Genomic DNA, 16,658 nt, shown 5'->3' with positions numbered 1-16,658 from the left:
TTTGCATATCTAGTGATTCCATTAAGTATGTAGAAATGTTTGTAGGTTTTGCTTCCAAACTGGTTTTGGAAAAGATGGTGCTTAAGGCCCTCAGAATTCAGTACCTGTTCCCAGATTCAGTGCCAAGTAAAAATAATAACAGATCTGTACAAACTTCAGTGTGCAGCAGCATCTCATCAGTTTATAAGGAAAACAAAAATAAAGTAAAGAGAATTGTGCTTTTTGTGCTGGCTTCCAGTGTGTTAGTCCCAACCCACCCCCGCCCAACAAAATATGAAATACTTTGGAGTCTGAGGCTTACACTGATTCTGCTTTGGGGTCAGCACTGCTTCAGTAACTCAACCTTAACAACCCTACTCATCCCATACGTGTGCAAATAAGCAATTTTTCCTCAAAGGGAAAAAATTTTTTCAAACCTGACTTCAACTTTTCACCATTCAGTAAAAAAAAATGGGGGAAGGAGGTAGGGAGAAGAAAAGAAAAGTATATTTTTCAGGATATCATTCCTTAATTACAAAGTAGCAACTTTGCTAAATGGTTTAGCATATTTGGCATAATGGATAATCCAATTCTGATGTATAGCCGGAATTTGGTTAAACTCTACTGGAAATGTGTGTGTGTGTGTCTCCCCCCCCCCTGTGTGTGTGTGTGATTTTCTCCCTTTCCCCTACTAATGGTAGTATGCGTTAGAATGTTTTTATCCAAAAATACTTCTTGTTTATATCTAGCACCTGTTATTGTCAATCATTCTGTTGTCACGAGAACCTTGTAATATAAAATCCAGAGTACGGGAGCTCGGTTATCACTACACAGATCTATTTGACAAGAAAGGGGTGGATCTATCCAATCTTTAGCAAAAAGGAGTCTGTTGCAACAGGGTAACTTTTTATGAGTCCAGTGGAGAAGTGGAGCATAACAGGATGTAGGAGAACAGCTTATCCATATGTTTAAGAAGCACCATTCCTCATTTTAGAAAGATAACTCCCCACTCCAACTTTGGAGAAAAACAGATCCACATATACCAGGTTTCTTTCGGCCCTCATCAGGGAGAAATCCTTGGGTCTCCAACCACTTTCACCACCACACCAAACGTCTGAGGTTGGCAGAACTACCAAGACAGCCCCCTCTGCTGACCTTAACACCAGAGAGGGTCTGCTAATTAGGAAGCGGTCTCTCAGATATTCACAACCTAAATTGTTTCAGGCTGCAAACAGCAGCAGGAGCACCTTGAACAGGGCCTGGAAATGAACTGGCAGCCGATGAAGCTGTTTTAGAACAAGGGTTGCACGAGTTCTAAAGGCAACCCCAGGCAGTAATCTGGCTGCTACATTTTGAACCATCTGAGTTTTCTGAGTAGTTTGCAAGGACTGCTCCACATGGAGTGCATTGTAATAATCTGACCTGAAAGTTATCAGAGCAATGGAGCACAGTGGCCAAGTCATCACAGCCCAAAAGGGGCTCTAGCTGATGAACCAACCAGAACTGACAATAGGCATTCCTAGCCAATGAGACTCAATTGACAATGTTGGGATTGCACTCCTTCCAGGGGGGGGGGGTCTAACCCCATCCAGAACTGTCTTCCCACATTCTGGGCTCCAGTATAGATGCACGAGCAGATCTGTAGCAGCTAAATACAAGTGTTTTATCACATGTATGAACCTGATGCATAGTGAAATTCTCCACTTAATTTGGCAGGAGATGACGAGCTTTCTCAAAAGTTCTGCCATCTAGCATATGTTCCCCCAGATAAGACTTGTTCCTTTTCCTGTGGCAGAGAAAGGTGTATATGAACAGCATAATATATGTGAGTATTTGTCAGGTGACTGCTTGTATTTCCCTCCTGCCCATCATTCTCTCACATTTCCTTTAACTGAGTATAAGGTAATTCCAGTGCAATGGAGGATGGGCACTCATGTATTGCTTGGGTTTCCCTGGTTACAAGTACTGATCCTGCCTTGGAATATAATATGGGTCCTTTTCAGTGTCCTCCAGAACCCTTCCATTTCATACAGTTTCACAAGGCACTGTATCAACAGATCTATAGTGTCCAGATCAGGGAAAGTAATAGTACCACTCTATTCTGCCTGGGTCCGACTACACCTGGAATACTGTGTCCAGCTCTGGGCAGCACAATTTGAAAAGGATGTTGACAAGCTGGAATGTGTGCAGAAGAGGGCTACTAGGATGATCTAGGATTTAGAAGCCAAGCCTTATGAGGAATGGTTGAAGGAGCTGGGTATGTTTAGACTGGAAAAGAGGAGACTGAGAGGAGATGTGATATCTAAAGGGTTGTCACATGGAAGATGGTTTTCTCCTGCTCTGGAATGTAGGACTCAAACCAATGGCTTCAAGTTACAAGAAAGGAAATTCCGACTAAACATACAGAAAAACTTTCGGACAGTAAGAGCTGTTTGACAGTGGAGCAGTCTCCCTTGGGAGGTTGTGGACTCTCCTTCCTTGGAGGTTTTTAAGCAGAGGTTGGATGCCCATCTGTCATGGATGATTTAGCTGAGATTCCTGCATTGCAGGGGGTTAGACTAGATGATCCTTGGGTCCCTTCCAACTCAAAGATTCTATGATTCACCACACAACCATAGCAAGATGCTATGGGAAATCCTGGTTTGGCTACAATAATTAAATCCATTACACAAGAGTAAACATTTTCATGACTGCAGGCAGTGTCTTGGTCATACCCATACACTTGTGACAATGATACTAAAATGGTCAAAGTTTGACAGGCAGATAAATTTCAGTGCATTCTGAGGATTCTTGACTACCCTCAGTCAAGGATGTCCTGGTATTTTGATGTATGTTAAGCAGTTATAAATACACATTTTAATTAAAGCCATTTATGATATGACTCATCTGTTCTTTAAAAGTAATTAGAACACTACAGATACTGAACAAGTCTCCAGTGTGGGGTAGTTGTGGTGTTGTAATGTTAAGGACCAAACTGTGATGTGCAGTTGCATGTATATTTGTCCCAGTATTTTTTAAAAAAATAAAAAGCAGCTGCCAGAGGCTACATTTTTAGTGAAAGATTGGTGGGTAGAGAAGAGGTATTTAACTCTATGCCCTATGGCTTATTTCATATTGAGGGGGGGGGGAGACAGGGGAATTGTATTTTTCTCCTCTTGGGGAGCAAAGGAGCCTGGGAGTGAGATGTGATTTTGAGCAGAAAAAATGTTTTTGTTGTTATTCAGTCTTTCAGTCGTGTCCGACTCTTCGTGACCCCATGGACCAGAGCACGCCAGGCACGCCTATCCTTCACTGCCTCTCGCAGTTTGGCCAAATTCATGTTAGTAGCTTCGAGAACACTGTCCAACCATCTCGTCCTCTGTCGTCCCCTTCTCCTGGTGCCCTCAATCTTTCCCAACATCAGGGTCTTTTCCAGGGAGTCTTCTCTTCTCTTCTCATGAGGTTGCAGAAAAATAGCTTGGGTGTAATCAAGCGAAACCCCCCCCCCCCAGTTGTTGGTCTTCCACTGAAGACTGAAGTATCTCCTGAGAATGACACACAACTGAGTATCACATGTAGTTTGGCACTGAAATTGCTCTCTTAGGCAAGATGGCAGGTTCTCAAATCTGTTTCTGATTCTCCCCTTCTAAGTTTATATTCAGTGAGAGCATGATGACATGAGGGCCGTAGAAAGAAGGCAAAGACACACAGTTTTTCCTTCAAAAAGGAGATGTTGGCTACCCTTTGACTAGAGTTTTGTGGGGATGACTAGGGAGGCAGGAGAGGATATATTATTTAATGATATCCTTACTAACTTGCGCTAGCAAGTTCCATATCCTAGCAGAGTTCCAGACACCCCCCTTTTTAAATTACGCAGCGATCAGCTTGTTGCTGACTCATCTGAGTCTTACTATTAAAGATTCCTTCCTGGTAAAATCCCTTCTAATCCCTCTTAAAAAGAATAAACACAAGAATCTGATTAATGTTAATATAAAAGTAGTTTACTCACAGATTCATTCAGGTTCACAGACATATCCCTGAAGGCAGGCTTAGGTTACATAACAACTAGAACTATTCCCAAAAGAAGTTAGTCCCAAGTGACTGCGACTAAGCAGTCACTTCTCCAAACACACAGCAACATACAAAATGGAGAACACACACTGATCAGAACATGGAGGCCGTGTGCTCCTCCATGCTAGTACAACAGACCAGACCCTCTTCAAGTCACATGTAGTGGAAGTCTTTCCTAGCTCAGGAGGAAACAGGAAGTCTTCTCCTGAGTGGTACAAAGCATCCCGTAACATGTCCACTGTAGGAATGTTGTACTTGACTGCAGTTTTACACCCCACAAGTTTGACAGTGTCACATTAGCTTAATCCCCTCCTGACATCTTCTGCTGCAGACTTGGGAGCTGACACCCCTCTAGATTTGACTTGGATAGCTTAGTGTACTCTTCTTGCCCAGCCTGGCGCCGTCCAGATGTTTTGAGCTTTAATTCCTATCACCCCTGACCACCAGTCATGCTGTTGGGGGCTGATGGGAGTTGGAGTCAAACATCTGGAAGGCACCAGGTTTTGGGAAGACTGCCTTGGCTGATCGCCGTAGAATTGATGCTTTTGAATTATGGTGCTGGAGGAGACTCTTGAGAGTCCCATGGACTGCAAGAAGATCAAACCTATCCATTCTCAAAAAAATCAGCCCTGAGTGCTCACTAGAAGGACAGATCATGAAGTTGAGGCTCCAGTACTTTGGCCACCTCATGAGAAGAGAAGACTCCCTAGAAAAGACCCTGATGTTGGAAAAGATAGGCGTGCCTGGCGTGCTCTGGTCCATGGGGTCACGAAGAGTCGGACACAACTGAACGACTGAACAACAACAACAACAACAAGCCTTGGTCAAGGCTAAATGACAATTGCAGGCATTGTTGGTGAAAATACTTTCTTTGGGCTTTCTTTTCTTTGTTTGTTAATGGTGAGCCATTTTGTAACCAATGGGTGGGATTTGTTTGTTTTTTGTTTTCCCCATTTCGTTGAATTGTTGTGTGAGGCCTATCAAATGACCCCACAGCACTGCTTTTTAAACAAAGGCATTCCCAAGTTGGGTCTCCTGTTACCTTTGTCTTCCTCCTGCCACATTTCCCTCTGTCTCTTCCCTTTACCCCATTCTCTCTTTCTTAGGTTTCCCCAGATTGAAAATGATGTTTGCTGCTTATGGGGTATTGATTGTGCATTATCAGTTGAGCTCACACACTGACAATTACATGTAGTGCCAAGGTAGCTGTGACAATGAAGGCCGGTTACCATGGCAGTGAAAGGGGCCTTTGCCGCCACCAGTTGCCTGCTGTATAGCGATAATCGGGCTGCTCATTTCATTTTAATTGAAATTTGAAATCATATTCTCTAGGATGAAGCAAATGGACTTTTTCTCTCCCTATTTTTTATTTTATGCCCCCCTCGCCCCCAAAAGAGAGAGAATATGGTACAATAAGGAGAGATTTGCAGAAAAATATTAACTTGCTGATGGACCCTTTTCAAGCTGTTGCTCAGTCAACACTGAAGAACCAGGGCTGCTTCAAAGACTTCTGTGGAAGTTTCCCCCCACCTTCAATATTTTTCTCATTATATTCCTAATTGATTCCTAAAGAGATTTAATTTGCTCCACCTTGCTCAGCCCTGGATGTCAGCTGATTCAGCATGTTAGGTGTTTTTGTACTGTATGTAACAGCCTGCAGCAAAGTGGAAAGCAAGGGGCACATTCCTACTCGAAGAGCTCTGTAAACACAATCAGGTTTATTTGAATGGGCTGGATCCTGGTGAAGAAGCAGCTGTACATGGTCCAGTGAGTCTCAACAGAGTTCTACTTATTTAAAACCCAGATTGATTTAACTTCTGGGACAGACACATTTGTCAAATCCGTTTTCTCAAAGTTTCTCCTTTCCCCCCAAGCTTTGGGGCATTTATCTACATTTCTACATCAGTTTGAAAGTCCTCACAAGTTTTGCCATCACCACAGTGCCCATTTTCTCCATTATACCCTTTTCGTGTGACAGAAATATTTGCGCAAGCAATTTCCCCAAATATATTGCGCACTTTATTTGGCTAGCTGGAGAAACACAACACAAAATTCAAAGAAATGTGAATTTCAAAGGAGAGCTGCATTTCTGTCTATGTGTTGTTTGGGTAAGTGTGAATTGGGTAGGTTTGTGTAAAACCTTCAATTTCAGAGGCAGTATGCAAGGACACAAGTTGCTAGAAATTGCAGTTAGACAGATTATTGATCTACACATGCATAGGAGCCAACTCCTAGAGGCCGAAGGGTCTTCACCCCCCTTCCCCCTTATAAAATATTAGAAGGGGCTGCAGGGCCCAAAGTTGATGGGAGTTGCCATTCAAATGGTGTGTGCACGCACTGGGTCATGTGATCAATTATGTGGAGCAGGGCTTACCTACCCCCCCCCCCCAAAAAAAATATTTTATTCAAGTTGGCAGCCCTGCACATGTGTCCTGCCTACCGGCTTCCCACAGGCATATGGTTGGCCACTCTGATAACAGCATGCTAGACTAGGTGAACCACTGGACTGATCCAGCAGGCCATTATTATTATTATTATTATTATTATTATTATTATTATTGAATTGGGTTGTTGTTTTTATTTTGATTATATATTTTGTGGTTTAATATTTTGATTTTGTTCTGTGAAGTGCCCTGAGACCTCTGAGTATAGGGCATATAAATTCAACAAATAAATAATAAAATAAAATATTTTAAAATTTGTATACCACCCTACACCCATAGATCTCAGGAAGCTATTTATGTTTTAATGTGACCCTAACCAAATTCCTTCTCCATCCCTAAGTCATCTAAAAACTTTTCTAGCTTCTCTCAAAATTCCTCTGAAGCTTTGGTTGTGAAGAAACGTCTAACCTCACCTAAAATGTCCCTTTAGTCAATCCATACACTAGTCTATGAACACCAGCAGCATGAGAGGAGTAAACACAAATGGCAAAGCCAAATATGAGATGTAAAACTATTGGAACAAGCAAAACGAATAGGAAGCCACAGTGGTCAGAGAAGACAGGTTTGTTTATGAATGAAGAAAGGGAGGTAGCAATAAAGTGGATGTGGTGGGTATTTTGCAATGACAAAAGCTGGCTGCTGCACTTATTCTAGGAGTGATATAACTGAAGGTTGTAGGTGGTTAGGATTTGATTCATTTCATCAAGGGAGTCAGTTTCAACAATCAAGAGCAATTCCATGCTTTGATGGGAAATAGTTTCATGTCTCACTATTGCCATCGGTAAGCTAAAGTTTAAAATTCTTAAAATTCACCTCCAGAAAGTATCTGGAACCTCTGGAATTTCTGTTATTACACACAAGTTATCATTACAGCAATCTGCAGGTGTGCCATTTTTTTTCTATTTTTGCTGGCCAAGGTAACGAAAAAGCTGGATGCAGCAACACCTTGACTCTGTATAAGGCAGTTTTCTGTATATTAGGAGATGGCTCTGAAGTTTAGCGTTAACATGCTTTGAATGCAGAGAATCCCAGGATACAATCTCTAGGTAGGACTGCGAAAGACAACCTGTTTGAAGCCCTGCAGAGCTGCTGCCAGTCATGGTCGACAGCACTGAGCTATGTAGACCAATGTCCTAAGTATAAAGCAGTGTGCCCTATGTTCTTTAACCACTTCCAGGGTGAACTATAAGTAAGTGATAGAGCATGTACCTTAGCATGCAGAAACTCCCAGGATCAATTCCAGTTAAACTAATTTAGTTAGCAAAGTTGGGAAAGAACTGTACCAGACAGCTGGGAAAGCTGCTTTTAGAACAGGCAGTACTGGACTGGAAAAGCCTATAGTTTGCCCATCAGTACAGGGAAAAGTCTTTGCTCTGTGTAAAACAGCTTTCTAGGCTTTTGTAACTATGCTCCAATGGGTGTAAGGCAGGTTCATATGTTCAGAAGCTTCAGAAGCATTAGGGATGGGCTTCAAACATGGTGATATAAACTTCAGAGACATCTACCCCACAAATTTTAACAGATTTCAGTCCCCCTCTTCTCAGGGAAACCTGGGAAGTGTAGTTTTTTAGTAGGATTGGGAGTGCTCAACAATACCAGCAAACTACAGTTTATTGGTATTTGCTGGGGGAGCCGATGACAGTTAAACAGGTGTTAAACAAAATAAAGCTTTCAATGTAAGATATGCTCAATATTAGGTTAAACATGGTTGTGGCGGGGTGGGGGAAGCCCAAGTCTGGATGGTCATTTCATAACTCTAATCAGCTCCTTTGCTCTCTGGTGTCATCAGTCTCTTCCCCATCCTGCATTTATTGTCTAAGGAAGAGCAATAAAAAAAAAGAGTGAAGGAAGTCCTATATTGGCTTTGCAAGGGTAGAACAGGGAACAGCACACAATCAGTGTAGGAAGACACGTCTTACCAGCAATTTAGAGCCTTGAAAACCCATCAGGACTGTAGTATCATTTTGTGATCTTTAGTATTTTATCTTTCCTGCTTCATGTGGTATCATTTTATCGTACACCATACCATTCGACTACTAAAGTACATCAGTAGATCAGCTGAATTCCTGCAGGGAAAGAGAAACTCTTATTTCTTTAGACACCAAAAATCAGAAAGTTCACTCCTTCTGTGATATGCCCATGACACTTCATCTAGCCTGATCCCAGAATAGATCTCAGCCAATGGCTTCATAGGTAAGGCTTTTTATGAATTCTGGCTATAATGCTGGTGATAGGCCACTGATTTCTGGAGTATCTGTGAGATCAAACACTACAGTGCTGATTACTATCAGCAGTATTTCCCAAATGCCCCCAAATCTTTGTCTGTGTGTGTGCTTGTTGTATAGCCAAATCAGATTGACTGCAGGACAGCAGCATTGTGATAGGACAAAGATGACCACATGGCAGCTTCCTGTCAGGCCAGTCATTGTTGGTTGCCAGGAGCAGAAGGGTCAAGGCATCAAGGAGGTTTGTTGTTGTTGTTGTTCAGTCGTTCAGTCGTGTCCGACTCTTCGTGATTCCTTACTGCCAATCCACTGCAGACTGTCTATAGTGACACAGTGCTATAGGAGGGAGTTTCCACTAAGTCGTTCCCACAATTCCCCACAGTATGAAATGTTTTATTACCAGGATCATTACGAGCTCACAGCACTCATGCCCGTCCTGCAGAGTCCCATTAGCTTCTCTCATGTCGGCCTGAATTTTCCACTGGGTCTCCCATCCCAAGACTGGCCAGGCATTACCTCGCTTACCTGATCGAATCTGATACATTCACAGCTTGATGTGTTATGGCTGCAGGCCTGTCTGTTGTGGCTTGCATTGGAAACAGCTGCTTGAGAGGAGATCTAAGGCCTTAGAGGGTTTTTGAAGCCATTACCAACAGACGGGCTGAGATTAAAGAAACTAATAAGAAAAGGAAGGGGGGGTAAGAATAAAACACGGCGTGTGCAAGGTGCATGTGCTGCATGATCGCAAATAAACAATATACAAAATATGAGGTTAATTTCAAAGCTGTACGTTGAATGGCAAATGGTTAAAGGGTATAGTTTCCTCTTGCCAAGAGATTTAACTGCCTGGACTCTGTATCTGGACATGTTACGGTTCCCCTTTGGGTGGCTCCTCGAAGACCAGCAGAGTTCTTAATTAAGTGTCAAAGAATTGATTAGCCGGCGCTCTTGCAGTTCAATCCCATTGATGAAACCATTTTTGTCAGGCCTGCTGATATAATTAGACCAAACAAGATGTGAAATCTTCAGCGTTTTGAACTGGAGTAATTATTTAATTTGTAATAAAGAAAAAAAAGAGGGGAGAGTTGGGGATGGGTGGGGGAAGATGCAGAGGCAATAAAGAACCAGAGCAGTTGAAGGGGGGTGGAACCAACTGAGAATAGGTGGTGGTGGTGGTGTGGAGTCCATAAATAATTGTTCTTTTCCACCTTCCCAACCTGTAGGGACTTGGGTTATTTGTGGGAAGCCTCCGTGCAGGTTTCTTTGACTTGCTAATGGCTCAATTATTCTGAGATGAAATCTCGATGCCTTCACAAGGCATCCGACAAACCTGTCAGATTATACTGAACAGAAACAGTATAAGACTTTTGACAATTGTCTCCTCACCCTATAAAAAGCACCCCTCTTGCTGTCATTTGAGATTCATTGAGAGCAGGACATTTTCTGTTATTTGCTTTTTGAGGGGCAGCACTGCAGAGAGTGTCCTTTTTATTTGCTTCATTTAACAAAAATTATATACCACTTCATTTTAAGGAAACTTCTGATTGGCTTATAAAAATATAAAATAAAGCATTAAAAGTATATGTATATATGTATATGTGTATATGTGTATATGCATATATTCAATGGTCCTTGACACACATTCAGACTGTTACATCTCCAGACTTGGGATCTGCAGTAAATCTCTTTACAGCCTCTATCAGCTGCAGATTGGGTGCCATTTTTTCCTTCAGCTCAGTCTTCAGTGACATAGGCCACATTCACACCATGCATTTAAAGCACAATGATGCCCCTTTAAACAGACATGGCTGCCCCCAAAGAATTCTGGGGGCTGTAGTTTGTTCAGGGTGCTTAGAGTTGGTTGGAGACCCCAATTCCCCACATAGAGTTACAAGTCTCAGAGTGTTTTAACAGTCAATCTCTCTTCACAAATGAACTCTGGAAATTGTAGCTCTGTGAAAGATAAGAGTCTCGTAACAATTCTCAGCACCTTTAATAAACTACAGCTCCCAGAATTCTTTGGGAGAAGCAATGAGTTTTTAAAGTGATATCAAAGTGCTTTAAATGTATAGTGTGAATGTGGCCATAGTCTCACACAACCAGTCAGCTTTGACTCCATCACAATATCACTGATGGCAAGCAAAGCCAATTCAGAGTGAGGTCATCTCCCATCACTGTTACAAGTACCAAAGCATCAACTGATCAGGGCTTCCAACACAAAATCCATGCACATCTTGTGTGTATCTCTACTTGTGTTTTGGGCACAACATTAACTAATATAGGGATTTCAAATCCAGTGCATTAATATACACATTTTTGTCCCTTTCCCCACATATACACATTTATGTATCTTGTTTGTTTGTTTGGATAAATGCATCATAATTTTAGGAGGTCTGAATTTCAAAAGCTAGCTGCCTTTTGGTTTGGAGATTGCACATTGGTTCAGAACGAGCAGATTTGGTAGGTATGCACTGAAATGTGAATTGAACAAATTTCTCTCCCACCCATATGTGAGAGACAACAGAGAATGAATGGTAGAGGGAGGAGGAAAAAGAGGGATCATTTCAAGTCGTCCCAAAGCCCTTTTTCTGTAGTGATGAAGTTCACTGGAGAAGGTTCTGTTCAGCCTTCCCATCATATGGATGCGGAGCAAAGCAGTCCCTTTCCAAGGCTAGGCTGCCAGGTTTTGAGAGAGACTCACCTGTGTTAAGGAGGGGGCGAATATGTTGAAGTTTTGTCAAAGTGCTGGTGAACATTAACATTCATCTAAGACTTTTCAGTAGGAGGGCTCATCACAAAGTGCTGTATAATGAGGAATCAATCACTCCCCATTGTAAAGATAGTTGAAATAAAGAGGTCGCTTTTCTAATTCATGGAAGGCCTCCTTTGTTTCTGGCCTAACCATTTGCGTGTTGAGATCATCATCAGTGATAAGTGTTGTGCTCAGAGAAGATCTACAGCACAGATCCTAAAACATCCCCCACCCTCATCAAATTTTAAAACTGACCAGTGTTGTTTTTTTCTCTGTTATTCTACCCTCTGGCTTCCTGCCCAGGTTTTATCCATATTTCATTGCTCTTATTATTATTTGTGTTCCTCCACCAATGGACATGGCTTGGTTGAGAAAGGGGAAAGGCGGGCAGACATTCTGCATAAGTGATTTCAAGACACATTCTCCAAGCTGAAAACAAATGACTTAAACCGCAGTGGAAATGTATTGAAAGCGAAACCACTTTCACCACAGTTCAGAATGTTGTCTGTCTTCACCCTAACATGAACACACACAAATACACAAAGGAGAACCCTGCAACCCGAGGAACTTCACAATCTACATTTTTTTGGATAGGAGATGGATGAGTATGTCAGTGTTGGTTTCTCTCATTTTCTCTTTTTTCCAGTCGTCAGTTCAGCTTGCCCCACTTTCATATCAGCTTGTGATTTGTTTGTTTGTTTGTTTGTTTGTTTATTGTAAAGGCCTGAACAGCAACAAGAAGAAAAAAGTTTATGGGTTTTGTGTCCATTTCTCCTGATGCACACATTCCTATACACAGCATTGACCAATACCAACTTTTTGGCCAGCAATTTCCCCTTTTGCATGCTGTTTTCACTAGTGTACACAATTTTGTGTACAGCCCCCCCCCCCACTGTATACACATTTATGTATTTGTTTCGGATTAGATTTTCAGAGTACTGCAATTTTGTGAAAGAGCAAACTGAACGAGTTTCTCCCCCATTTTCACATGGGGGACAACAGTGGGTGAAGTGGGGATGGGAACAGAGGGAGTATCCAAGGAGTAATAGTGAATCGATGTCAACAGATCCAGTTTTACATGCTTAGGCTTGGGGTGCGTTACAGTCTCAGAATGCAGTAAAGTTGCATGTGTTTTCGGTGCATTTCACAGCTCTCCCCCCCTCCAGCTATTCACATCAGTGTGACTTCATTAGTGTCAGATTCATTTCCGTTTGTGTACACACCAGGAAGCGTTGACAAGGCTGGGATTCAGCAGAAGTGAGAGTCCATGGAAGAGTATCAGGTTTTTGTCTGGAAATTAAATCCCATTTTCCCAACAATGCTGGGATCCACGCTGTGCAAGCTCATTTTGGTAGGCTGTGATTGTTAGATGTTAGCTGCACCCTTGTCAGTGCTGTTATGGAAATACCATCATTAGTAGCAAACTTTGTTGGGCTCCTTCCTCCCCCCCCCCGCCCTCACATTACAGTTTCCTTTGGTGAATGCTAGAAGAAGATAAAACCAACAGTGTTGGAGACTAAACACAAGTTTCAGGCAAGTTACAGATGGCAGCAAGTTAGAACGACTTCCCTCATGCTGTTCTGACAGCAACACACTAGATTAGACAGATATCTGGAGCTGCCAAACACTTTCCAATCCCCACTGGTCCCCATGCTACCTGCAGTCTGAGAGATGTGACTAGCATGAGGAAGGAAGGTATGGAAGGGAACCACAAGAAGTCACATCAAGAGAGGAGGCCAAAACAACTAAGGCAGAAGATGCTGAACAACAGCCACAAAGTTCACAATGCAGCTAACAGAAAACAGTCATTTCTAGAGTTGGAAGAGAAATTCATTCGGTCTGCAGTTTGAAGCAAACCAACTCAATTCACTAGTGCTACACTTACATGTGGATCAGAATGCAGCTGCCAGTTGCATGTCTGAATTTTCAGTGCATTTCTTTCTTTTTCAAAATGCACAAAAGTGTGTGTTTCAAGCAAAAAAATGAGTATAAAAAAATTTCTGTAGTTTTAGGGGAAATGAGATGGAAAACATACATTGTGCGTAGACCATGTATAAAATTTGTGTTGTAATGAAAACTGTGTACAGTATGAATGTGCATTTTTCAGCCTGGAAGTAGGGCAGACTGATGATTGAGTGAATGCAAAACTGACTAGGGAAGAGAAACAGGCTGATCCACACATCCTCCCCACTTTATATCTTCAGCATCAGAAGTAAACACACATACTACTAAACTGGTTTAGTTTTTGATAGTGGGAGGAGCTGAAGCTCACATAACTAACCTCTTAAAGTGGCAGGAGCCCTCTATTGTGTATGATAGCCCATTTAAGGAGACAGCTGGCCAAGTAAAGTCCCATTTTTAAACAAAATATTTTGTACTTTATTTTTCCTTTCTATTTGGCTTGCTATGCTGTTTTGACTTGTGCTTAATCCTAGCTACTTGTGAGAAAACTGAGGGAGCCTATAAATGACATTGAGGTATATGGTGGCAGTGGTAAGAAAGTGTAAATGAAAATAAGCAATAGGTTATATAGCCGGGGATGTAAGGAGTTGGGAATTTCCATCCTATCCTGTGTTCATTGCAATCAGCACTGTTTCCTTTCTGCCACAGTTTAGCTTCTGCTAAAACATGTTGTTGTTGTTCAGTCGTGTCCGACTCTTCGTGACCCCATGGACCAGAGCACGCCAGGCATGCCTATCCTTCACTGCTAAAACATACATTGTGCATTTTGCTATCTGCTTTGGGCAAAACAAATGTAATTGATTAAGTAATCTAATTTCAATGCATTGCAGTGGAAGGGAAACGGCAAAAACAATGCAGAAAATAATGGAATTATTTAATGTAACAATAATTGCAGATGTCATTCATATATGCTTGCCTGATTTCCATTCCTCAGTCATACATGGAAATTATGGCAAAGTCTACTCCCATTTCTGTTTCTGGCAGAATTCCCCAACATCGCTGTTTATAACTTGAAAAGGTGTGTGAGGTACTACGATCAGATCTCATCTGATCTCGGAAGCTAAGCAGGGTCAGGCCTGCTTAGTACTTGGATGGGAAGGGATGTTTTTCATTAGGACCATTGCATCTATGGAAAAGGTTACAACTTCCCTTCCCCATGCAGTCCCGATGAAAACCAGAGCTTCCCCAGAGCAGCTGTTAAGACAAAAAGAAAACAAGGATGCTTCATCACATCTACTTTGGCCCAAAATCTCCCACTCTGAGATTGGATCTAGATAAAATATGGATCCAGATAAAATGGCAATACTGCTTGGATAGGTGTGCAGCTGGTTATTCAATCAATCCAAGGTGAGTAACTAGACCCACACCATAGCTGCTCTGCATTATATAATTGGCCAATGGCTTTCTTATATTTGCAAGCCTGCTGTGTCCAGACCAGGTCAGTTTACTTATCCCTTTAGGTTGCTGCTGGAGAATACATGTAATTTTTATAGACAGTTTTATTGTAGGGTGGCTAAATCATTGTACCCATGCATAAACTCCACCACCAAGCAGATTTCATTAAAAATAAGATTTCCTTCAGTGTGTCGTGTTTGTTGGCATCTTTCTGTCACGAAAGACAATGGAGTGCACCTCCAGGGGCAAAAATCAAACAACGTACATGTGTCATGTACATAGAAGCTAATAAAGTACTTGTTAGTAAACCTGCAAATTTTAGTTTTATAACCAAGTATTGAACCCCTGTTCTTAATCTAAACTAAAGGCACATCACATCAGTGCTTATCCTAAATTAGAAGCAGAGAGGTATTTTGCATGGGTTTTTAAAAAAAAAACCGTGGGATTTTTTTCTTGTTACTTTTTTGCTACTTTATAGTTGTATAGTGCTGTATGGATGGATATTAATATAGATTGATATTAATAAAATTATGATAAAAAGTAAAATGAGGGACATCAGTGATACAAGAGTTTTAACAAGGCCAGCACAGAGTGGTTGGAAGCGTTGATTCTAGCATGAGACATCTGTTAATAGCTTTAAGCACTTGATCTATACTTTTTACTAGCTTGAGCTGAGTGAAATTAACGTCCAACACGTACTGCAAAAAAGAGAGGCTTGGGATTGGCTTTGCAATGAAGCTGAAGTTCATAGCAATATTCAGCGCTGGCGGGATTTTTAGGACCTATACCCATGAGACCAAATGAGGAGCCTATGCCAACCATTTTGCATTGCATAGATGATGCCATCCTGCTAGGTCTGTAGCCTCCATGTGAAAGCTGCTGACATGATGTAAAGCATCTATTCCCTCTCCAGCTTTACTGGTGTCAGTGCATAATTATAAGGCATGCTCAAGCACACCAGTTCTCCCTCTCATCTTTTATTGTTTTCTTTCTAGAAGCTGAGTCTATTAAGCCTACATTTCCTCCACCTTTAATAGGCATGCAGAAGAGGGAATATCAGCAGATGTGGCTTTCATGGCACAGATATAGGAGTCTAGTTCTGTTTTGTATTTGGCCAGCTTAGGGCTTAGTAAAAGTGTGTGCTCAAGACTCATATGCAGAGTCCTTTCATGTGCAGAAGGGAACAGGCAACTTCATCACCTCTGTAACTGATAGCGAAGACACAGTCTTTGACTTGACCGACCCTGGTATACATTCTAGAGCCTGGTTGTTGTTGTTGTTCTGCCTTTGCCTAAGCAAGAGAGCAGTCCACTCTGTTTGCTACACTTTAAGTTCTAGTTTCCAACTCAGCCTACCATTTTTGGGAACCCAGAACTGTAGGGTCTAGATTTGGTTGCAGCTGCCCATGGCTGCAGTCAGTGCCAGATTTGCATATAAGCTAAACAAGCTATAGCTTAGGTCCCTAGTCTCTTGGCCCCCCCCCAAAAAAAAAATTAAAGGAAAAAAAACCCTGGATACTTCTTCTTAATTGTATTTCAGTTCAACAATTACTTTGATAAAATACTTATTTTGTTATGTGCAAATGGCTTTAGATACCTATTAGGTCCATAAATTACCATATATAGCATATATTCAACACAAAAAACAGTGACAATTTGTTGTTGACAAAGGACAGCTGGACATATAAAGGGCCCCATTACCTTCAGTAGCTTAAGATCTCATCAAACTTAAATCTGGCCCTGGCTGCAGTCCATCCTGAGGGAGGAAAAATTGGTCACTCCCCTTGCCCCAGGTTCCAAATGCAACCCAGCTGCCTTACAAAAAATCCACGAGAGTTTTATCCCGTCTCCT

The sequence above is a fragment of the Lacerta agilis genome, chromosome 1, assembly GCF_009819535.1.
Source record: "Lacerta agilis isolate rLacAgi1 chromosome 1, rLacAgi1.pri, whole genome shotgun sequence".
Taxonomy (NCBI): domain Eukaryota; kingdom Metazoa; phylum Chordata; class Lepidosauria; order Squamata; family Lacertidae; genus Lacerta; species Lacerta agilis.
The sequence above is the reverse complement of the archived record's forward strand: the minus strand, read 5'-3'. Positions refer to the sequence as shown.